A 23403-nucleotide genomic window follows, 5' to 3' on the forward strand; every position below is an offset into this window, starting at 1 on the left:
GCATTGAAATACTTCCTACCTCTCGTCCATCATCGCGCAGTCCGAATACTCTCAAACAATGCAACCACTGTGGCCTACATCAATCGCCAAGGGAGCACGAGGAATCGGCATGTCTCTCGGGAGACAGACAGGTTGATGGCGTGGGCAGAGACTCATTTCTTCCGCCTAGCAGCTTCCCACATCGCAGGCGTAGACAATGTTCAAGCCGACTTTCTCAGTCGTCAACATCTAGATCCCGGATAGTGGGAGCTCTCAGAGGAGGCGGTGAATCTCCTGTTCCTCAGATGGGGGACCCCCTATCTGGATCTAATGGCAACCTCCCGGAATGCCAAGGCAGCTCGGTTCTTCAGTCACAGAAGAGAGTATGGTGCAGAGGGAGTGGATGCCTTAGTCCTCCCCTGGCCCCGTCACGTTCTCCTCTACGTGTTTCCCCCTTGGCCTCTGGTGGGCAAGGTGCTCCGGAGAATAGAGTCTCACCAGGGTCCGGTAATGCTGGTGGCGCTGGAATGGACCCATCATCCATGGTTTGCAGACTTGATCAACCTCGCAGTGGACGGACCTCTTCGTCTGGGTCACCTTCCACGCTTGCTGCATCAGGGTCTGGTATCTTTCGCCCAGGCCGATCGCTTCTGTCTTGCGGCCTGACTTTTGAGAGGCGCCGGCTGAGACGGCGTGGATACCCAGAGGCCGTTATCTCGACCCTCCTCAAGGCTAGAAAGACGTCTACCTCCATCTCCTATATCAGGATATGGAAAGTTTTTGAGAACTGGTGGGCCTCCATACCTGGGTCGTCACGGACCACCTCAGTGGCTCAGATCCTATCTTTTCTTCAACAGGGACTGGACAAGGGTCTGGCCTACAACTCGCTGAGAGTGCAAGTCTTTGCCCTAGGCTCTCTACTTCATCAACGAGAGGGAACTTCCCTCTCCTCTCATCCGGATATCATTCGATTCCTCAGGGGGGGTGAAGCACATGAAACCCCTGGTCCACGCTCTTTATCCTTCGTGGAGTCTCAATCTCATTCTCCGAATCTTGGTTGGTCCACCCTTTGAACCCATGCGTTCCGCGACCCTCAAGGATATCACTCTTAAGACGGTTTTCCTGGTAGCTATCTGTTCTGCCCGCAGAATCTTGGAGCTTCAAGCACTCTCGTGTAGAGAGCCCTACCTTTGTTTTATGGATTCGGGAGTTTCCTTGCGCATCGTGCCTGCTTTTCTGCCCAAGGTGGTTTCCAAGTTCCACTTGAATCAGACAGTAGAGCTTCTGTCCTTCTCAGTGGATGCATCAGCGGATCTACGCAAGCTAGATGTCAAGCGTATCCTCATTCGCTATCTGGAAGTCACTAATGATTTTCGCTTGTCGGACTATCTTTTTGTTCTCTGGCATGGTCCAAGGAAGGGGGCCAAGGCGTCGAAAACTACCATTGCTCGCTGGCTGAAGGAGGCGATCTTGGTGGCCTACATTGGAGCAGGTCGACAACCTCCGGCGGGTGTCAAGGCCCATTCTCTTTGAGCTCAGGCTGCTTCCTGGGCAGAGATGCAATCGGTCTCGTTCCAGGAGATTTGTCGAGCGGCAACTTGGAAATCGTTACATACCTTTGCTCGTCACTATCGTCTACACATACAGTCGCCTACTTTTGGCTCCTTTGGCTCTAGGGTCATTCGAGCAGGGCTTTCCGGGGCTCACCCTACGTAGGGAAGCTTTGGTACATCCCACTGTCTGGACTGATCCTGGATCCTGGATCAGTCCAGATGCCCTCCCTGACTGTTTTATTGGGTTTGGGATTGCCTCTCTGCTCAAATTGTTCTTCAGTGCCTTTTTTCCTTTGGCTGGTTAATGGTTCATTCTGCAAGTTTGTTGTTTGACACTGTTTTGTGCCTTTTGCACACTGTTATTTGTTACTTAATTCTATTGTTCTTGATCCATCCTGATTTTCCTCTTTGCTTTGATATACTCCATACTGAGGATTAGTAGAGGGTGCACTCTAATTGACTCCATCTGCTGGAAGGGGGAGATAACCCACTGTCTAGACTGATCCTTGGTACTACAGGAACGAAAATTAGCAGGTAAGGAATAATTTTCTTTTGCTCCCTCCATCTATACAGTCACCCACTCTACTTCCTACTTTTCATATATATGCTCAATGAAGGGGCAGATTCTTTCTGTACAAAATGTTTTAGGAAACGTGGTCACTGCACTCAATTTCTGGTATTAAAAAGACAGGATAATTTTCAGATCCATGTATCTGAGTAAATAGCAATTTACCTGCGAACAGGTCTGTGATAGGGGTTGAGTGGTTGAGAGGGGAAGCTGCCCAGGGTGCAACATTTTGTGGAGGGAGGGGCACTGGCATCATGCCCTGCCTACTACAATTGCATGCTGACTTCATGTGGACTTCATGTGCTGCGCTTGCAGTACAGATATGAAAGAGTGTCAGTGGAAACAAGAATGGCAGCATAGGTCAATTCCCCACCCCCCAGAGGACCACAGGCTAATTTAGGCCAGGACCTGCAAGAGTGCCAGCAGGAATGAGGCAGTGGCAGTGCAAGCCAATTTGAGCTCCCCACCCCTATTTTTCCCTGCCAGAAGAGTGCAGGCCGATCCAAGATCCCAGGAGAAGAATCAGAGGCCTACATAAGTTGAATCCACTTTTCCCCCAGCTTCACCCCCCCCCCCCCCAGGAGAGCAGTCTGTGTGGGAAAGAGGAGGATAGTAGACCAAGCAGCATTGGTTGTTTCTGCGCTGCCCCCCCCCCCCCTCCCCTCTCCCCAAACAGCCTAGCAAGAGAGAGGAAGAAAATTGCTGGAATGTAAGTAAAAGTGGATTCCAATTATTTATTCATATTCCATTTTTCTGGTACTTCAAAATGGATGATTTATGTACTTCCCTATCCCCAGAGGGCTTATAATCTAAATTTACCTTTGAGGCAACGGAGGGCGAAGTGAGTTGCCCAAGGTCAGAAGGAGTGTCAGTGGGATTTAAAATCTAGCTTCCCTTGCTATTAGCCTGCTACGCTCACCACTGGGCTACTCTTCCACTTCTCTAGTGAGGGAGTGGAATTGGTGACTACTGGGGATTGGGGGCACATGGAGGTGTGCCCAAGGACCAGTAGTGATATAGAATGGGGGGAGCCCTGAGAATGGAGACCATCAAGAGTAAAAAGAAGGAGTAGAGAAAGTAGAGACCCTGGGGGTTTAGCACTGATATTAGAGGGAGGCTCAAGGACCACTGGGGATTGGGGATAGCTTGAGGACAACTGAAACAATCAGGGTGAGGCAAGGGGGATTGAGGACCTCTGGAGGACTGATATGGGGGGCTAGGAATGGAGGATTACTGGGGGTAAGAAAAGAGGGATAGTGAGAAAGTGAGGGCTTTTGGAGTCGAGCACTTTGGGGAAAGGGGGAGGATAGCTGGAGGTTGTGCACTGGGGAAAGGGAGGATGGCTAGGGGATGAGCACTCAGCGCGGAGAATGACTCAGGCTTGCACACTGGTTGAGGAGAGGATAACTGGGGATTGAGCACTGGTAAAAGGGAGGGAGAATAGCTGAGAAAAAAAAATAAAAGGAAAATTGAATGCACAAGTAACCCACCAAAGATGATGTTAAAAATTTTCCTTGGCAAAAAAACAACAAGGGGATGAAAGAGATTGACAAAAATCATGGTTGCAGGAAAGAAAAGATTAAGGGACGTTGTCATAAGAACTTTATTGAGATACACAAATTACTATGATTCAATATGTTTTGCAAGTGAATCAAAGTAATTTTATTTAAAAGAACAAAATTGAAGTCACAGAGAATAAAATTGAAGTGATATGGAAATAAGACTTTGATCAAAAAATTCAAGTAATTTTATTAAAATTCAAAATAAGAGAGTAAAAGACCGGTGATTGTAACAATTGGCTCATAAGAAATTTCTGAAAATTCGGATCTCTTGCCAATACTGAGGTCTTCTCTCTAATTAAAAAACTAAATGTTTAAAAAGTTTAATTAAGATTAATAAAGCCAAAAGTTTTTAACAGTGAATAAGTAACATAAAGGAATTACAGTAATTTTCGGCAGCAAATATCTAAATACATAACTAGTTAACTTATTTTTTTTTTCTTATCATTGTATCTAATAGATCCACTTAAACACTGAATACCGTTTATGTAGAAAGACTTTTTACATAAAAGCCGACCACTCCACCTCTCCATTTAATCCCATAGGAGCTAACGTCTGCCATTCAAAGATGTACTTCTGCTCCCATTGTCTTAATAACCGTGAAATATCAGCCCCTGATTTAAACGAACATTGCTTAACCACAAAAAACGTGATGTCCTCTACAGTGTGCTGAGCTTTCAACCAATGGGACACCAATGGGGCATTCTCCCTAGTCGTGTGAATGCAGCTCTTATGTTCGATAATACGTTGTCGCACTGCTTGTGTGGTTTGACCAATGTATATCATTGGACATAGGCATACAATAGCACCCACCATTCGTTGTGAAGAGCATGAGAAAGACCCAGGCAAAACAGTGGTTTAGGCTTGCCAAAGATCACCAAGCCTCAACACAGGAAATCTTAGTAGATGGAGCAATCAGTTCTGAGATGCATAGTGGGCTTGAAAATATTAATGTGGAGACACTATGGACAGTATTTATGATTTAAGAAAAGATTTGTTTCCAGAAACAAAGACTTTTAGAAACAAAATTGAGACTTTAGAGACTATAATGTATACCCAAAAGCAAGAATGTTGCTTGCTATGGTAATCTTCCTTAATGGGTTCAAATCCTTGCATACAGAATTGATTCTTCTGTAATGATTTAGTAAAGACATCAGCAATTATCTCTTCTGTTGGGATATAGTACAATGGAAATTTTTCCTGTTTTACATAATCTGTTATGGATAAGTATGCACTGTTTTGTTCACTGATGTTGAGTTATACTCTCCACTAGGGATGTGAATCGTTTTTCAACGATTAAAATTATCGTCCGATAATTTTAATATCGTCTTAAATCGTTATAGAACACAATACAATAGAAATTCTAACGATTTATCGTTAAAAATCGTTAAATCGTGTTAGTGCGCACTAACTCCCGTTAGTGCGCACTAACAGAAAATGATACAAATTGACACTTTCCAGGTCAGTAAAGGTCATTTAGGAATGAATATGTATTCCTATTGGCTGGCTGCCCTCTTATCTATTGATGTTACCAAGGTTCCCACTGAGGTGATGGTTGGGGGATGGGAAATGGAAATGGAAACTCAGGAACACTAACAGAAAATGATACAAATTATTGACACTTTCCAGGTCAGTAAAGGTTAGTTAGAAATGAATATGTATTCCTATTGGCTGGCTGCCCTCTTATCTATTGATGTTACCAAGGTTCCAACTGAGGTGATGGTTGGGGGGATGGGAAGTGGAAACTGTTGGTAGTTGACAAAAAAAGTTATGTGATCAGTCAATATGACTAGAACTTGTGCCCTATTCCTGATACCAGGGGTGTTGTGATCTTCCTGCACTCAGTGCCCTATCCCTGATACCAGGGGTGTTGTGATCTTCCTGCACACAGTGCCCTAACCCTGACACCAGGGGTGTTGTGATCTTCCTGCACACAGTGCCCTAACCCTGATACCAGGGGTGTTGTGATCTTCCTGCACACAGTGCCCTAACCCTGACACCAGGGGTGTTGTGATCTTCCTGCACACCGTGCCCTATCCCTATTAATACCAGGAGTGTTGTGATCTTCCTGCACACAGTGCCCTAACCCTGATACCAGGGGTGTTGTGATCTTCCTGCACACAGTGCCCTAACCCTGATACCAGGGGTGTTGTGATCTTCCTACATGCAGTGCCCTATCCCACCTGCATTACTAGTGAGAGGCTGGCTTCACAGACAGGGGGGAGCTGCCTGACCCTCACTCCTGACTTCCCCCATGTCCCAGCCAGTGAATGGTGTGTGGGTGAGGGGGGGGGGGAGGATGGTGAAGTCTGAGACAGCTCCCTCCCTGCATTACTAGTGAGAGGCTGGCTTCACAGACAGGGGGGAGCTGCCTGACCCTCACTCCTCCCTTCCCCCATGTCCCAGCCAGTGAATGGTGTGTGGGTGAGGGGGGGGAGGATGGTGAAGGCTGAGACAGCTCCCTCCCTGCAGTACTAGTGAGAGGCTGGCTTCACAGACAGGAGGGAGCTGCCTGACCCTCACTCCTCCGGGGTGTTGTGATCTTCCTGCACACAGTGCCCTATCCCTATTAATACCAGGAGTGTTGTGATCTTCCTGCACATAGTGCCCTATCCCTAATACCAGGGGTGTTGTGATCTTCCTGCACACAGTGCCCTATTCCTGATACCAGGAGTGTTGTGATCTTCCTGCACGCAGTGCCCTATCCCTGATAGCGGGATGTGTGCAAGAAGATCACAACACCCCCAGTAACCGGGATAGGGCACTGCATGCAGGAAGATCACAACACCCCCGGTATCAGGAATAGGGCACTGTGTGCAGGAAGATCACAACACCCCTGGTATTAGGGATAGGGCACTGTGTGCAGGAAGATCACAACACTCCTGGTATTAATAGGGATAGGGCACTGCATGCTGGAAGATCACAACACCCCTGGTATCAGGGATAGGACACTGTGTGCAGGAAGATCACAACACCCCGGAGGAGTGAGGGTCAGGCAGCTCCCCCCTGTCTGTGAAGCCAGCCTCTCACTAGTAATGCAGGGAGGGAGCTGTCTCAGCCTTCACCATCCTCCCCCCCCCCCCTCACCCACACACCATTCACTGGCTGGGACATGGGGGAAGGGAGGAGTGAGGGTCAGGCAGCTCCCCCCTATCTGTGAAGCCAGCCTCTCACTAGTAATGCAGGGAGGGAGCTGTCTCAGCCTTCACCATCCCCACCCACACACCATTCACTGGCTGGGACATGGGGGAAGGGAGGAGTGAGGAACAGGCAGCTCCCCCCTGTCTGTGAAGCCAGCCTCTCACTAGTAATGCAGGGAGGGAGCTGTCTCACCCTTCACCATCCTCCTCCCCCCCCCCACTCACCCACACACCATTCACTTGCTGGGACTTGGGGGAAGGGAGGAGTGAGGGACAGGCAGCTCCCCCCTGTCTGTGAAGCCAGCCTCTCACTAATAATGCAGGGAGGGAGCTGTCCCCGCCTTCACCATCCTCCCACCCCCCACTCACCCACACACCATTCACTGGCTGGGACATGGGGGAGGGGAGGAGTGAGGGTCAGGCAGCTCCCTCTTGTCTGTGAAGCCAGCCTCTCACTAGTAATGCAGGCGGGATAGGGCACAGCATGCAGGAAGATCACAACACCCCTGGTGTCAGGGTTAGGGCACTGTGTGCAGGAAGATCACAACACCCCTGGTGTCAGGGTTAGGGCACTGTGTGCAGGAAGATCACAACACCCCTGGTATCAGGGTTAGGGCACTGTGTGCAGGAAGATCACAACACTCCTGGTATTAATAGGGATAGGGCACTGTGTGCAGGAAGATCACAACACCCCTGGTATCAGGGTTAGGGCACTGTGTGCAGGAAGATCACAACACTCCTGGTATTAATAGGGATAGGGCACTGTGTGCAGGAAGATCACAACACTCCTGGTATTAATAGGGATAGGGCACTGTGTGCAGGAAGATCACAACACCCCTGGTATCAGGGTTAGGGCACTGTGTGCAGGAAGATCACAACACTCCTGGTATTAATAGGGATAGGGCACTGTGTGCAGGAAGATCACAACACCCCTGGTGTCAGGGTTAGGGCACTGTGTGCAGGAAGATCACAACACCCCTGGTATCAGGGTTAGGGCACAAGTTCTAGTCACATTGACTGATCACATTACTTTTTTTGTCAAGCTACCAACTGTTTCCATTTCCCATCCCCCATATATTGTCAGTGGGAACCTTGGTAACATGAATAAATAAGAGGGCAGCCAATAGGAATACATATTCATTCCTAAACTGACCTTAACTGACCTGAAAAGTGTCAAATTGTATCATTTTCTGTTAGTGCGCTCTAACTCCCGTTAGTGCGCAACTCCCGTTAGTGCGCACTAATCGGAAAAAACGATTTTTTCACTAAAAAATCGTGCCAAACACGATTTTCTTCTCCTGCCAGACGATTTCAATCGTTAAGACGATAGGGCACACGATTCACATCCCTACTCTCCACCAATTTAATCTCAGATTAGCTGTTGATTTTTATGTCAACTGAGTTTTTACAGTATTTGTTAAATCTAAAGTCTTCCAGAATTTTAGTTTACCAATTTCCTTCTTTGATAATTTTGCATAGCGTGCTATATTCAGCTCTACATGTTGATGAAGAAACCATCTGTTGTTAACAGCTTTCCAGCTAATTTTGGTTTGTGATAGTTTCTAGCAGCAAGATAAGACTTGGCAATAAATTGTGATGTCCATACAAATTTAAGGCAGTTCATGTTTTAATTATTTAATAACTCTATTGCAGTGGCGGTGATATCATAATTCACTGTTTTGTAAACTGCTTTGGGAGGGACCCCAATCTTCTAGGAAGCTGTTGTTACTACGTGTGTTTAGTGGATCCTTGGGTGCTGTGGAGATGACCACGCCCCCGGGGAGGAGCCCCGAGAGGAGCCACAGTACTGGGCTAGACTCTTAGACACAAACACCGTGAATGAATTCTTTATTTATACAGCTTGATGTAGCCACCAGGTGGCAGTGGTGAGTTGTAGTCTCAGGGACCTCGGCAGAGGGAGCCCTTCTCCAATGGATGATGTCAGGAGGTTCCGCAGCGGATACTGTGGATGAGATAGATAGAAGGTTAAAGTACTCACTCGGTGTTAGCTGTAATGAATGCGATTCCACCAGATAGTTAGTTGATGGTACAGGCACTGAGGCAGAGAGAGCAGGCCCTCGAGGAGCGAGTACCTGATCCCTGAACGGCACCTGAAATAGAACAGAGGGGCCCCCGAGGAGCGGGTACCCAAGTTAGTAGTGAAACCCCGAAGGGCAGAAGAAAAGCTTCCCGCAGGCAACAGGGAAGCAGCAGAGTAGAGCAGACAGGAACAGACAAGTCCATTTGAGCCTTTGCCAACTCAATGAGCTAGCAATCTTGAGAAGTAGATATACCCGGGTGGGCGTGATGTCAGCTGAGGGAACGCCTTCGAGGTTCACGCCACTGAGCATACTTAGACATGGGTTGTGCGTGCGCCCTAGCAGGTGCCTGGGAGGAGCAATGGCGTACAGCTGCACCAGAGCCAGTCCGGGGATGCCAGAGAAGTCAGCATGATGATGCGTGGTCGCCATCTTGCCCAGGTAAGCGGGAGGAGCCGAGATAGGGGTGAAACAAGTGGGGTGAAGCCGTCGAAGACCGACGGACACAACAGCAGCTATCAAGTAATGTACAGCACTGCATAATTTGTATACATAACCTCTGATAGATCATCCCTCTTGAGGCCAAGAGTTCCATCTTGCATCTGAATAACCAACTATTCTTTTACCAGGAGCTTCATAACACAAAATATTTCCTTACATTTGGCTATCTTCCAGTGTTCAGTCATGTAGCAAAAATTAAAACAGCTGAAATAATGAACTGAAATGTAATATCTGGTCTTCTTAATTGTGCTAACAAAAAGGGAAGACCAAATAATTCTTTTTAAGAAATGCTCACCATATATATTTTTTTAATTTTTTATATTTTAATATTTTTGTAGATTTTCATTTTTTATGGTTTAGCTCAATGGATGTTTTTACTGACTTAAATTAACTCAGTTTGGAATAGGCACTAATAGTTGTTCAAGAATAGTGTTTGAAACCTGGATTGCTCACTGTGACCTCTGGAGCCCTCTCCTGGGGGATGCTGGGAACAGTTTGCAGATGAGCCTTCCGGTCCTCTTCTACTGCAAAGGGTGTGGGGGCCTCTGGAAGCTGGGGCTGTGGAGTTTGAAGCCTGTGTCACTTGCTGTGACGTCTGGAGTCCTCTCCCTGGGGATGCTGGGAAGAGAATGCAGATAAGCCTACCAGATGAGGCTTCCCAAATAGTCCAAACTGCTAAACACACAATGAAGCCCAAATCCTACTTCCACAAAAACTATAAACAAACCAACTAGGACAATATAACACTAGTATATGATTATATTAGATGCTATTTAGCCCATGCTTTAGCAGAGTTGTACCCTGAATAACAGTCTATATAGATATCAAAAGGTGTCATTTTTCCTTGTGAAATAATTTTCCAGTTTTTCCTCTTCCCAGCTGGTTTGTTTAAAGTCATTCATGATAAAATATTTTTAGAATTCCTTCAGGATATTTCTTTTGACTAACTGACAGTTGTTTTTTGTCTGCATTTATCTCTAAGTTAATGCTAAAATTCAGTTTGTCTTCCCTAAATCTTATAATTAAATCTGGGTTTCTAGAAAAGTCTTTACTCCTTGTAGAAACTTGCCAATTGTTTTTACCACTAACCTGTCATCTACATAAATAGCTAATATAGCTTATTCTTCTCTAATGCAGTGTCCGAAGATGAGCAGAGCTCCTCCGCTCAGTGCTCTCTTGCTGTGATGCCAGGACACCAAGGGAGAGGAGCTATGCATGTTTCTGCCTCTGCTCAACTTTGCAAATACCAAATTTCCTACTCAGTAGGTTAAGCACTGACAACACCTAAACAAAAAAAACCTACCTACACTTTGGGCCAGATTTTCAAAGGGTTACGCGCGTAAAGCCTCAGACCGTGCCGGAGGATCGTGCGCCAGCAACCTACGTCTGCAGAGGCAGGCGCAACTTATTAAACAAAGGTTAGTGGGGATTTAGATAGGGCTGGGGGGCGGGTTAGGTAGGGGAAGGGAGGGGAAGGTGGGGGGTGGGGGGCGGAAGGAAAGTTCCCTCCGAGGCCACTCCGATTTCAGAGCGGCCTTGGAGGGAACGGGGAAAGCCATCGGGGCTCCCCTAGGGCTCGGCGCATGTAAGGTGCACTAATATGCACCCCCTTGTGTGCGCCGACCCCGGATTTTATAACATGCGTGCAGCTGCGCTCGCATATTATAAAATCGGGCGTACATTTGTGCGCGCCAGGTAGCGCGCACAAATGTACCCCGCACGCATAGGTTTTAAAATCCGGCCCTGTGGGGCAGATTTCAATACCAATGCGCAGGCATAGATTTGTGCGCACAAATCTATGCCCTATTTCATAACATGCGCATGCAGCGCGCATGTTATAAAATCCAGGGTCGGCGTGCGCAAGGGGGTGCACACTTGTGTACCTTGCACGTGCCAAGACTTAGGGAAGCCCCGATGGCTTTCCCTGTTCCCTCCGAGGCCGCTCCGAAATTGGAGCGGCCTCAGAGGAAACTTTCCTTCCGCTCTCCCACCTTCCCCTCCCTTCCCCTACATAACCTGCCCCCCAGCTCTACCTAAACCCCCCCCAACCTTTGTTTAATAAGTTGCGCCTGCCTCTGGGCAGACGTAGGTTGTTGGCGCGCAATCCCCCGGCACGGTAATGCCCCCATGTGATAAAATATAGCAGCTTAGTGAAGCCAGGCCTTTATTTGTAAACACTATGGCCTAGATTTATCATTTTGCTATAAATATAGCAGAAATAGCACCCACAATAAAAAATAATGGGCATGTTGTAGAATAACTGCATGAGAGAGAGAGGGAGATCGAGAGAATCTGTATACAGTCAGAAGGATTAATTGCAAATTTGATATGACTGATAAATTTCTATCATTTGAATCAATAAAAGGTACCAACAAGAGGTGTTGATTTATACAATGCAGTCTCTAGCTAGCTTGTTTAAAGCTTGTACCTGAAGATTGGAGAGTGGCCAAGGTAACCCCAATATTTAAAAAGGGTTCCATGGGTAATTCGGGAAACTATAGACTAGTGAGCCTGACTTTAGTGCCAGGAAAAATAGTGGAAACTATTCTAAAGATCTAAATCACAAAGCATATAGAAAAACATGGTTTAATGGAACACAGCCAGCATGGATTTACCCAAGGGAAGTCTTACCTCACAAATCTATTTTGTAGAAACATAGAAACATAGAAATGATGGCAGAAAAGGACCAAACGATCCATCCAGTCTGCCCAGCAAGCTTATGGCAACATCAGCCATGCCATACAGAAGGGTGTATCAAATGCAATTGTTTATCCACCGAAAAACTTTTTAGGGGAAGAAGAGGAAGGTTTCATACAATTTCATATCATTGCATCCAGCAATGTATGGCATTTTAATCATGAACTGACCTCCTCCAACCAGTGAATATTTTTACTATTTTTAACGTGATTAAATTTAGTGAAAAATAACTTAAGACATTTCCTTGAAATTTTTCTTTGAAGTTATTTCCACCCACAATTGGGCTTTTTTAACCTCCTCTTTTTCAAGAAGCGCCAAAACAATTCTCAAAAACGCCGACACACAGTTCTCTCGCATTCAATTTTACTGCAGGGAACTTCCCTGTCACTTATCTGTGCACGCTCTAGCTCTTAAATCCATGTCCATATCCCGACAAGGCCTCGTTTCGAATCATGGATTCTTCATCAGGGGACAGCAGTTCTAATCCAAAATTTGAAAACTGTTCGGCATCTTCACATACTTTAAACCGCCAAGTTAATGGTCGCCATTTTAATTTAAAAGCCCAAGCCGGCATCCATCTTTTATTCACACAAAGCCGCTTCAAATTCAGCCAATCGCTGAAGACGCTTTTCAGCACAGTTACGTGGATTATACGAATTGACATAAACTTAAAGCAAGGTATTCCATTCCAGATCTTCATTTAAACCCCTAGGGGACTGCGTACCCAGAGTAAAGATCCAATAGGCTTCCCTTAAATCCAACAAATGTTTGCGGTCACCACCCCGTGAGGAAATTATTATTTATTTTTTATTTTTTTATTTATATATCTTTATATACCGACTTTCAAGTTCATTTCAAGGCGGTTTACATACAATTGAGTTGCAGTAGCAACACTCAAAAATTACACAAATATAAAACATATCCTAATACATCTTACATTACCATGATGTAGTTAAACTAAGCCTGTTTGCTGTTAATCCTGTTATATGTAATTAATATTTATTAATTCTGTTATTTGTAAAGCATTGTTGCTAATTTATTGTTAATTGTAAACCGCGGTGATGTATATTTTACGTACTGCGGTATATAAAAACCTCTAAATAAATAAATAAATAAATAAATAAATAAATAAAATAATCGTAGAATCCCACCCATTCATATTATTACTAAAAATTACCCTACTTTCCATACATTTGACCCCCCCAATCATATCTTCCCTATTGCTCATAAGTTTTACCCTCCTCTCCAATCCCTTATCCATCTAATCTTCTCCCTTTTAGCCCTTCTCCACCCTTGCTGTAGCTACTCCATCTATAGAAATAGGATAGTCATCTCAGTTAGTTGGGAAAAGCCTGTTCAAATAGCCAGGTCTTTATTTGTTTCCTGAAGCTATTTATATTCTCTTCTAACCGGATCTCAACAGGCAGAGAATTCCACATCTGTGGTCCCGCCAAAGACAAAGATCTCTCTCTTACTGAGCTCAAATGAGCCAGTTTGGGTGATGGAATAGTCAATAAGGCCTGTCCCAGTGATCTCAAATTTCGTGCTGGAACATGAATGTGCAATGAAGCATTTAGCCATTCAGAGTTCCTACCGTACACAGCTATAACAGTCCATTTTATCTGTGAGAATAAATGTTCACTTTGAACACAATGTGAAACTATCAGGGCAGTTAACGTCCATGTCTGTAATCAAGATTTGTGTTCATTCAATCTGATTTTTATATTTCGAATTGTTCTTCCAATGTATACTTTAGGGCAACTGCACCATAAAGCATATATCACATAGCTGGAATTGCAAGTGGTGTGTGTTTTCCTCCTGATCTTATAACCAGATACAGGATCTTGCCACTCATCCCCCTCTATACACGTGTCACAGTGACAACACTGATTGCATCTAAAATGTCCAACAACATCCTGATTCAATGGTGTACGTGACGGCTTTGACTGTTTTGTCGCAGGATAAGACGGTGGTTCCTAAGCACACCCGGGTAAAGGCCCTACGCTGGGCCCACGACTCCCTGACGAGAGGCCATGGAGATCAAGAACGAACCTTGGAACTCCTCAATTGATTCTACTGGTGGCCCAACCTTCGTCGAGACGTGCGGGCCTACGTAAACTCCTGCCCCACCTGCGCACAACAGAAGCCTAACCTCAGACCCCCGTGCGGTCTACTACAGCCGCTCCCGATTCCCACAGAACCATGGACCCATATTGCCACGGATTTCCTGGTCGACTTGCCCCCATCTCAAGGGAAGATGGTAATCTGGGTCACCGTGGATCGTTTTTCTAAAATGGACCATTTCGTGCCATTACCCAAGCTACCCTCAGCGCCGGAACTGGCACTTCTATTTGCGCAGCACATTTTCCGGATCCATGGGCTGCCCCAGGACATCGTCTCCGACCGGGGACCACAGTTTACCGCCCGATACTGGAGGGCTCTTTGTAAGTGCTTCAAGGTCCAGCTCAGCTTTTCCACAGCCTTTCATCCGCAGAGTAACGGGCAATCTGAGAGAATGAACCGCTCGTTGAAAACCTTCCTGCGCGCCTTCATCAATGAAAAACAAGATAATTGGACCGAGCTCCTGCTCTGGACCGAGTTTGCCTACAACAATCAGAGTCATGCTGCCACCGGAACCTCGCCTTTTCAGGTGGTATATGAAAAACAGCTCACGCCTCCGTTACCCATTGCCACACCCAGTTCCTCTCCCGCAGCGCAGCTCTCCACTCAGCAACTTCAGAACTTATGGCAGGCTACTCAAGACAAATTAGCCGCTTCTGCCGCGTCTGCTAAGCGGTGTGCCGACCGGCACAGACGGCCTGCCCCAGTGTATCTCCCCAGGGATCGTGTCTGGCTCAGCACCCGGAACATTCATTTGAGGATGCCTTCTAGGAGGTTTGCACCCAAATTTTGCGGACCCTTCCGGATCGCCGAAAGAGTGGGGTTGGTTTCCTACCGATTGCGGTTACCATCCACCTTACGAATCCACGACGTCTTCCATGTCTCTCTGCTGAAGCCACTGGTCCTCTCCCGCTTCCACCGCAAGCCCCCGGACATTCCTGCCACGACCGTGGCTGAGGATCCCACATACCAAGTACGAGAGGTCGTCGACGTACGTTTCTTCAATCGGAGATGGGAGTACCTCTTAGCCTGGGAGGGTTGCAGAGATGAGGACAATACCTGGGAACCTGCCCGCAACATCTTGGACAAAACTCTCCTCCGACAGTTCCACCTTGACCACCCAGGGAAACCTGGGCCATTGAAGAGGGGGGCGTAAAGGGGGGGGTACTGTTGCAGTCCCGACCGCCTCCCCCATGTTCGGGGTCGGGTCCGCTTACCTTCATCTCGGTCCGCGGAGGACCGCGCCGGGCCTCCGGTCTAGTAGGCCGCCAGGCCGCTGTCTCGCCACGTGGAGAACGCCGTCCAGGCCGCCAGAAGCTCCGCCCCTCTCGTTTGCCTCGCGCACGTGCGAGGAGGGCCCTTATGTGCGCCCAGCACCTGGAAGTTCGGGACGGCCCCTTCTGCTGACGTCACGCCCCGGACTGCATTTAACCGGCGTCCAGTCTCCTACTAAACGCCTTGCAACGAGGTTCTCTGAATACTAGTTGCCTCCCGTTCCTGTACCTGCTTCAGTGATGTTCTCATTTGACTTCCTGATTCTTGACTCCGGTTTGCTTCAGTACGCTGTCTGCCTGTCTGCCGCCTGCCTCGACTCCGGTTTGCTTCAGTACACTGCCTGCCTGTCTGCCGCCTGCCTCGACCCCGGTTTGCTTCAGAATACTGCCTGCCTGTCTGCCGCCTGCCTCGACCCCGGTTTGCTTCAGTACACTGCCTGTCTACTGCCTGCCTCGAAACTGGTGTGCCTCAGTACTCTGCCTGCTTATTCGCTGCCTGCCTTGATCCCGGTTTGCTTCAGCACTTCGCCTGCCTGCCTGCAGCCGGTCCAGACCCTGCCTTGCTACAGAACTCTGTCCATTCGGCGGTCTGCCCTGACCTTGTCCACGGAGCGTTGGCCCAGCCTCGGATTGCTTCTGGACTCTGTTGCTTTTTCTCCGCCTTGACCCTATCCGGGGCCTGCTCTCTTCCGGCTACCTGACTGACCCCCTCTGATCAGCCTCTGGACTTCCCCTGCACAGCCTAAGCCCCAAGGGCCTGGGTCCTACGGGCTCCTCCCGGGGGGATTCCGGGTCCTGGTGAAGTCCTACCAGGCACCTGACTCCGCCTCCCGGTCTGCCCAAGGGTCCACTATCTGACTACCACAGTCCTTGAACTATAAACACTATCCTCTACCCCTTCAGTATTCGTCTGTCTCCAGCAAGGTGCAGCATCTCCCCTTCGGTTCTCTGCTATAGGCTAGTCAGCCTCTTCTTCTTTCTTTTTCGGCACAAGCAAGTAGTTCTTTTGATTCCCGCTTGTTTAGTAACAAAGGAAAAAATCTATGAAGGAAATTTTGCCTTCTTTTAGTGCTTTTACTGTTTTTGGGTGGGAGACGTCCGTCTCCCAGCTCTTGCCCGGCTCAGGGGGGCTTTGCCCCTTTTGCAGGAGGGGGTTCCCTGCATAGTCCTGAGTCCGTGGACGCTTCAAGGTGTGGGGACCGACGCTCTCCGGGCCTCGTTCCCCCTCTGGCTGCCGAGAGGGTTTTTAACCCGCTGCTGCGCTCAGTAAAAAAAAAAAAAAAAAGAGTTTAAAAGTTTCAAACTTTCAATAAGTAGCAGTACTCACCTTCCTCTAACTTATTTGCAGCAGGTTGACCAGTTTTTACATTTTTTTCTGGTCAGAGTAGGGCTAGAACCGGCAGCCAGAGAAGCAGAAGGCAGCAGGTTTCCCGCCTGCTCTCTCCTGCTGTGCAGGCTGTCAATCAAGCTTTTTTTTTTCAGCTTTTTTTTCTTCAGCCGCGGCTTAGCTATGTCCCGGCTGGCAGCCTGCCTTTCTTGTGGGCTGCCCTCTTCGTGTTTTTCGCGGCAGGGCCTCTGCACTGCTTGCCTGCCAGGTGGGGAAGGTCCCTCCTCGGCAAGACAAGCAAATTTAGCCCGGGGCTCCACTCCTCCAGGCATGGCTAGGCCTTTCCTGGGTCGGCAGAGCCCGGGAACGGCCGCCATCTTGGATTTTTCATTGGGGCCGATTCAGTCCTCCCTGGGGCTGGGGGGCCAGATGTTTTTGATTTAACCCCCAATTTGGCCCCCGCGGGTACCCAGGAGGGGGGTCCTGACCCCCCCCTCCACCAAATCCAGGGTCCCTTTTTCAGCGGATTTCATCCTCCTCATGCACAAAACTTATCTGTACAGCATAACCTTGGTTTCCCTTATCCTTCTACCCCCCTTCCCCTCCCCCCCACTAGTTCTTTTATCAGTTTCATTGTAAAACCCTGTTGGCTACTTTTTGTTCCATGGAAACCGATGTGATGTTTTCTTAACGAATGTCGGTATACAAAAAACTTTAAATAAATAAATAAATAAATCTAGCTAGCCTGCATGAGCTGGATGAAAGCCCCCCCCCTTCCCCTCCCCCCCACCAAAAATCCCTCGTTCAGCGGCCGTTGACCACTGGACCGGCCGTGGAGCTCCAGGGGGAACCAGTTCGGGTGCGGGTGGTCCCCGAGGGTGCCCCCCACTCCCCTCCCCGGTGTCTCCCGTGTCCTCGGACCCTGCTGCTTCCTCGATTCGGCGGATGCCCCCCCCCCAGAGGGGATGACCCTAGAGCCCTCCGTCTTTTTCGTAAGGAGGAATTAGAGCCCCTCCTCCCTTTTGTTTTGCAGGAGCTGGGTCTGGAGAGTCCCTCCGTGGATAATCTCATGGCCTCGCTCCCTAAGGATATGAACCCGGTTCTGGGAGGGCTCCGGGCTCCGGCCTCGGCCTTTCCCTTCCACCCCATGCTTAAGCTCCTTATCCTGCGGGAATGGGAGGCTCCTGAGGGTGCGCTTCGGGTGGGGCGTGCGATGGATAAGCTCTATCCCCTCCCGGAGGAGGGCTTGGAGCTGTTGCGATATCCATCGGTGGATTCTTATATTTCTGCAGTGGCCAAGCACACCACGATTCCGGTGGAAGGTTCCATGGCCTTGAAGGATTCACAAGATCGTAAGCTGGAGGCTCACCTGAAGCGCATCTTCGACGTTCTGGCCCTTGGGGTCCGGGCGTCTTGCTGTAGCAGTCTCATGATGCGAGCGGACCTCCAGTGGGTCCAACAGTTACTCTGCGCCCGGGAGCTTCCGCCAGGTGAGGAAGAACAAGCCGAAAGTCTGGAGGCAGTAACTGCTTACGTATCGGATGCCCTCTACGATCTGGTCCGTGTCCAGGCGAAGGCGATGGTTTCGGAAGTGGCAGCCCGGAGGCTCCTTTGGCTACGCCACTGGTCGGCTGATCAGTCCTCGAAGACCCGGCTGGGCACGCTGCCCTTCAAAGGTAAGATGCTCTTTGGCGAGGATCTCGAGAAGCTTATGGACTCCTTGGCTGACAACAAGGTCCATAAGCTCCCAGAGGACTGCCTTAAGCCTTCCCGATCCTTCGCGGCCTCTCGCTCTCGCTTCAGGGGCCAGCGTCGCTTCGCTTCTCGGGGGCGGGGCGGTTCTGTGAGGGGGTCTTCTCGTGCGCAGTCCTGGGTCGCAGTCCTTTCGTGGCAGACGGCCCTTTCGCGAGGGCCAGCCCGTGCATGCCACCGCTAAACCTGCCACGCAATGAAGTTCAGCCGACCCATTCCTTGGTTCCTTACCTCAGCGGACGCCTCTCCCTGTTCTTCGAGGAATGGGTCAAGATCACGTCGGATCAGTGGGTCCTCGACATTATCAGAGACGGGTACGCTTTCGACCTCGTCAGGGAACTTCCAGATCTCTTTCTTTTCTCGCCTTGTGGCCGGGCCAAGAGGGACACGGTGGTCCAGACTCTCTCCAAGCTTCTGGATCTGGGAGCGGTGGTCCCAGTCCCGGAAAGGGAAATTGGCGCCGGCCAGTATTCTATTTACTTCACCGTGCCCAAAAAGGACGGATCCTTCCGCCCAATATTGGACCTCAAGAGGGTCAATCGAGCTCTCAAGATCCCCCACTTCTGCATGGAAACCCTGCGGGCGGTCATTGCGGCGGTCCGCCCCGGAGAGTTCCTTGCTTCCCTCGATTTCGCAGAAGCTTATTTTCATATTCCCATTCACCGCGACTATCAGAAGTATCTCTGATTCCACATTCTCAACCAGGACTTCCAGTTTCGAGCTCTCCCCTTCGGCCTCGCGACCGCTCCTCGCACCTTCACGAAGGTCATGGTAGTAGTAGCGGCGGCCTTGCACCGGGAGGGGATTCTCGTCCAACCCTATCTGGATGATTGGCTCATCAGGGCCAAGTCGGAGACCTCTTGCCAGCGGGCGGTGGATTGCGTCTTGGAGCTCCTTGCCTCTCTCGGGTGGATAGTTGAACTTTTTCCAAGAACAAGCTTCAGCCCTTCCAGGAGTTGGAATTTCTGGGAGCCCACTTTGACACCCGAGTAGGCAAGGTTTTCTTACCTCGGGCGCGAGCCCTCAAGCTGATCGATCAGATCCAGACTTTGATTGCCCTACCTTCCCCGACAGCCTGGGATTATCTCCAAGTCCTGGGATCCATGGCTTCTACCATCGACCTTGTCCCCTGGGCTTTTGCTCATATGCGTCCGTTACAGAAAGCTTTGCTGTCCCGTTGGCAGCCAGTGTCAGAGCAGTTCCACGTAGTCCTTCCGTTCTTGGATTCTACTGCCGATGAATTACAGTGGTGGCTGTCTCTTCCTCATCTTCTGCAAGGAATGCCTCTTCAGGCTCCACAGTGGACGATAGTAACCACGGACACCAGCCTGTTGGGCTGGGGTGCGGTCTGCCTTTCTCAGTCCACCCAGGGAACATGGTCGCAGACTCAGTCGCGCTGGCACATCAATCGACTGGAAACTCTGGCGGTCCGCCTGGCTCTTCAGGAGTTCCTTCCCCTGATCTGCGGCAAAGCGGTATGAGTCCTGTCCGACAACTCCACCACAGTCGCCTACATCAATCGCCAAGGGGGCACTCGCAGTCCCCTGGTAGCCTTAGAAGCCAGCCGTCTCCTCGCTTGGGCGGAACGTCACCTACAGTGCCTTGCGGCCTCTCACATCGCCGGAAAAGACAATGTTCAAGCCGACTTCCTCAGCTGGCAGTCGCTCGATCCGGGAGAGTGGGAGCTCTCGGACGCGGCCATGGCTCTGATAGTGGACAGGTGGGGTCCTCCTCACCTTGACCTCATGGCGACTCTGCGCAATGCCAAGGCCAATCGGTTCTTCAGCCGCTGGAGGGAGCATGGCACAGAGGGCGTGGATGCTCTGGCTCTACCTTGGCCAGTGGACGTCCTTCTGTACGTGTTTCCCCCGTGGCCACTGGTGGGGAAAGTTCTCAGGAGAATCGAGCTCCACCGGGGACTGGTGATTCTCGTCGCTCCCGAGTGGCCGAGAAGGCCGTGGTTCGCGGATCTCATCAATATAGCGGTGGACGGGCCCCTGCGCCTCGGTCATCTTCCTCGTCTCCTCCAGCAGGGGCCTGTATATTTCAACCAGGCCGATCGCTTCTGTCTTGCAGCCTGGCTTTTGAACGGCGTCGCCTGAGGCGCAAAGGTTATAGGGAGGAGGTCATCTCCACCCTGCTGCGAGCCCGGAAGCAGTCGACTTCTCTGGCCTATGTGCGCATCTGGAAAGTTTTTGAGTCCACGTGTACGGAGGAGGGTGTCCCTGCGCGCTCCGCCTCGATTCCTTTGATTCTTTCTTTTCTTCAGAAGGGTCTCTCTAAGGGCCTCTCCTTCAGTTCTCTACGCGTTCAAGTCTCTGCACTCAGCTCTCTCCTGGGTCGGGTGGACGGTCATGTCTTAGCAGCTCACCCTGTCGTGATTCATTTCCTGAGGGGCGTTAGACACCTCCGCCCCCCCTCTCGGGCCACTTGTCCATCATGAAGTCTCAACCTAGTCCTTCGTGCTCACTGTGCGGCTCCCTTCGAGCCTCTTCGCCACGCTACGCTCAAGGATCTTACTCTAAAGACTGTCTTTCTGGTCTCTATTTTCTCTGCTCGCCGTATTTCCGAGCTTCAGGCGCTGTCCTGTCGGGAGCCCTTCTTGCGTTTTTCGGATTCCGGGGTCTCTCTCAGGACGGTTCCTTCCTTCTTACCTAAGGTTGTCTCCGCTTTTCACGTCAACCAGTCGGCTGGATGTCAAACGTATCGGATCATCTCTTCGTCCTTTGGAGTGGTCCCAACCGGGGTAAGCAGGCTTCTAAGACCACGATTGCGCGTTGGTTGAAAGAAGCCATTTCCTCGGCGTACCTTTGTCAAGGTCGTCCGCTTCCTGAGGGTCTGAAAGCCCATTCCCTGCGTTCTCAGGCTACTTCGTGGGCAGAGAGTCAGTCTGTCTCCCCGCAGGAGATTTGCAGGGCTGCCACTTGGACGTCTCTGCACACTTTTGCTCGGCACTACCATCTGGATGTACACGCTCCGGTGTTCGGTTCCTTTGGGCGGCAAGTGCTTCGAGCGGGACTGTCTCGGTCCCACCCAGTTTAGGGAAGCTTTGGTACATCCCACTGTCTGGACTGATCCGAGTACGTACAGGAAAGGAAAATTAGTTCTTACCTGTTAATTTTCGTTCCTGTAGTACCACGGATCAGTCCAGATGCCCTTCCCTGTCTGTCTTCTGTCCTCTCGAAGCTTGTTTTCTTGCAGGTCTGCAGATTTTCATATATTTCTTTGTGCAAAATTACTGAGCAATTACACTGGAAGCCTTGGTCGTTTTCTTATACCAAGTATAACATGTTTTTCTACATTATTCTATATTTGTTCCGTTGAACTTTACAGTTACTTGCTTGATCCTATTCTTGGGTTTGTTGTTTTATGCTTTGACATACGTTATACTGAAGGGGTAGAGAATAGGCTCTGTCCTGGTATAGGGTATCCTTCAAGTTTTAGTCTGTCTCCACCTGCTGGAAAGGAGGCTCAACCCACTGTCTGGACTGATCTGTGGTACTACAGGAACAAAAATTAACAGGTAAGGACTAATTTTCCTATTGTAGATTGAGGTAGGCCAAGCAGCAGAGCGTTACAATAATCTAAATTAGCAAATAATAAAGCTTGAAGAACCGATCTAAAATCGGAAGGTTCCAATACTGTCTTGCCTTGTCCTAGACTTCCTTGTGCCTCGGACCTACCATAGCCATTGTTCAGTCTTGTCGTCTCTTGTCTTGTACTTTCTTGACCTGACTCCTTGGATTCTGACTTCGACTCTGGACCTTGACCATTCTTGATTGCTGCTGGACTTGACCTTTGCTTTGGACCTGACTCCACCTTATCTGCTATCTGCCCCAACATCTGGCTTGCCCATTGGTTCTGGTCTGCAGTCTGCCCCGTCATCTGGCTTCTCTACTGGTTTTCATTGTCTGCTGCCTGCCCTGACCTTCACCTGTCTTTAGACTCTCGTTATCTCCATAGAAGGGACCCATCAACTGGCTGCCAGAACCCAAGGGCTCAACCTGTGGGGGAGGTGACTGGTATAGGCAAAGCTCCAATCAGTCCTGCCACTGGGTGTGTCTGCCAGCTGATGGGGTGGGCCTAGCAGGTTCACCTGCTAGGCTGTGCCAATCTCTCCTCTGCACCAAGGGTTCACCATCATCGGATCTGTTGCAGACATTACAATAATTATGCTCTGAAATTCATTGCCAGAGGATGTAGTTAAGGAAGTTACTGAAGCTAGGTTTAAAAAAGGTTTGGATAAGTTCCTGGGGGAGAAATCCATAAACTGCAATTAATCATATAGATTTAGGGAAGGGCCACTGCCTAATACTGACATCAGTAGCATGGGATCTATTTAATATTTGGGTACTTGCCAGGTACTTGTAACCTGGATTGGCCACTCTTGGAAACACGATGCTGAGCTTGATGGACCCTCAGTCTGATCTAATAAGGTAACTTCTTAAACATGTACTGGGTTCTCAACCCAGTCCTCAGGTCACAACTAGCCAGGACTTTCATTATTTATGACTTAGATGTCTTAGACCATTGCATAATATGTCTAATTGTTCAGGATGTGTCTTCTCAAGCTCAAATAAATAGAGATCTCAAGGTGAAATACCAATTTTTTTCTCTCTCAGAAAAAGGAAATGTTCATACTCAGAGAAACTTGTACGAAAGCCTAAAATGATTAGAGACAAAAGATCGAAGCCACAGCTTGTCAAGTTTCCACATGGAACATGCAGTGTTGAGGAAGAGGTCTCCATTGGTTCCATAGGTCTTATAATAACACTTTGCCAACTTTCAATCAGCACCAATGTTTTCACTAACTACTTCTTCATAGCCAAAAATTATTGGAGCGCTGTCAGTACCATCCACTCCATCTACTTCAGATCAAATACCTATAGTATA

The sequence above is a fragment of the Rhinatrema bivittatum genome, chromosome 1, assembly GCF_901001135.1.
Source record: "Rhinatrema bivittatum chromosome 1, aRhiBiv1.1, whole genome shotgun sequence".
Classification (NCBI taxonomy): Eukaryota; Metazoa; Chordata; class Amphibia; order Gymnophiona; family Rhinatrematidae; genus Rhinatrema; species Rhinatrema bivittatum.